This window comes from Etheostoma spectabile, chromosome 14 (assembly GCF_008692095.1).
Source record: "Etheostoma spectabile isolate EspeVRDwgs_2016 chromosome 14, UIUC_Espe_1.0, whole genome shotgun sequence".
Lineage (NCBI taxonomy): Eukaryota > Metazoa > Chordata > Actinopteri > Perciformes > Percidae > Etheostoma > Etheostoma spectabile.
The window spans coordinates 2,267,956-2,270,074 of NC_045746.1; the positions used below are offsets into that span (position 1 = coordinate 2,267,956).

General features: G+C 39.1%; 1 protein-coding gene across 1 annotated transcript in view; it reads left to right on the forward strand.

The window, feature by feature from the left end:
- triqk (triple QxxK/R motif containing) overlaps window positions 1-2,119 on the forward strand; it is a 23,717-nt gene that overhangs the window by 4,862 nt on the left and 16,736 nt on the right. The window lies entirely within an intron of this gene.

Below are 2,119 nucleotides of genomic sequence, written 5' to 3' on the forward strand. Positions count from 1 at the left end.
GCAACATAATTACGTCTCCCGGCCATTTCCCCCCGCACAAAGCTGCTACCAGCCAGGCTAAAGCTAATGTAGTTAGCTTAAAGAAACAAGCAGAAAGCTGCTACCAGTCAGGCTAAAACTAATATAGTTAGCATAAAGAAACAAGGCGTCCGTCCGTCTCAACTAACGCGGTTCGGAGCCGCATCACTGTAAACGTAACACTAATCTACAACAGAAGTCTGTGTCTGATCTAACGTTATTTACACTGATTTAATTGTTTTTGGATACACAGAGTTTGTTTCTAGTGCGCGTGACATGCAGGAGGAAGCAACATGCAGTCATTGTCATACACTTTAGCCCGGATTGATAGTATTATATGAATAACATGGTGTCATGCTATTCAACCAGCGTATTTCTACCTTATTTCCCTTTCCAAAATCCCATCAGAAGAGTAGGCCTAGTCACAGCGCTTATTTGCTATCGCAGTATATATTGCAGGGGAAAAAAATATTGCAATGTCAGTTTTTTCCAATATCGTGCAGGCCTAGTACCAGGGATGGAACCTAGGATTTCAAACTAGGAATCTACACAGAAAGCATCATTAGAAATACTTATTTGCAAGACCTGGTTTAGGTTTCCAGTAAATTCAGGTTATAATAAACACTGTTAATAACTAAAGTGTAATATTTGCCTTGTCACCTATGCATGCAAGGTGCAAAAAATTAACAGGAAAGTGTTATTTTATCAGCACCAACAATGCTTTTGTCACTATGCTGAGATATATTTTTTCCCTTTTTTTCCTTTCTATGTTTTTATACTCCAATATTTCAAATGTAAATGATATTAATGTAAGAGTGGTATCACCTCAGATGATGACAGAGGCTTTTAAATGTATTGCTTTTGGCAATTTTTATATAATATTTTGATGCTGCTGCACAGTACAACATAGCTTTCACATCTGAAAGCCTACTGTGCCCAACTGTAAACATTACATTTGGACAATTTCCTCTCTTCTTTTTGTCCTCTCACATCTTTTAATCTGCTGACTCTTGTTTCCACTCGTTGGAGAACAATAGCATACATCCTCCTCCTCCTCTGCTGGCAGTAACACTATTGAAATGTAGCTGAAAACAGTGTTTTTAGTGTAAGGTAAAAATCAAGTCTCCCAAGGCAGCAGTCTCCCATGAGAAGGCATCAGTCAGCACAGGCAGCCAGCCACGCTCCTTGAACATGCTAATTCAGTCTCTTTTTTCTATTCCCCTGCTGCACCTCTAGACTCTTCACCACTCCTGTTCTTCATGGATGCGCATAGATACTTTTTTGCTTTCATATTCGCCTCTCTGTTCTCCCCTGTTTACACTTGCTTACACATTTCTCCCTATCACACTTTAACACGCCTTTTCTAAAATGATAATCAATTAGCATTAGACTAGCAGGACTTGATAGATATTGTGGCTTATTTGTTAAAACATATCCGGCATATCTTTCAAATCTTTCAGCAGAGAACAGGTCAGAGGGACGTGAGCATGCATCAAAAAGCACAGGCCTGCCCCTTGACCATCGACTCATACTTCCTTTTCCCGCTATTTCAAAAAAACACTACAGTATTGATTGATGCAGTGTGTTGTGAGGGAGTCTGTCTGGAATTTAGAGCTCTCACTGAGAAACAAGTTTGCTTGATAGATGCATGATACAGACACTGTGTTGTAGCACTTTGTAAAGAAAGTATTATACAAGCGTAGTTGTTTCTGGTGACTGTACATCTAGAGAGGCACATGCTTTGACATTAATGCACCGCCATGTGGAGTGACATTTATTCTGTCACACACTTGCATAGTTACACGTGGAGCCTAAGGTTACTTTTGTTATCACTCCAGTCTTTACCACCTGTTGAGTATTTACTGGTGGGTGGTGCATAATGTAACTGCGCGGCGCTCGATGGCTGGGTTCAGAAATAAACTTGTGTGAAACTACTATGAACTATTTATTGAAAACAATGACTAGGCTACATAACATTAACAGATACTGTTGAAATAAATAACTATTCACTAGTTCTGTCAAAGATTAAAATATGTAATCGTGATTTATTGCGTTAATGTCATAGTTAACTATAGCTCAGTTCACAACGACAAAACACACA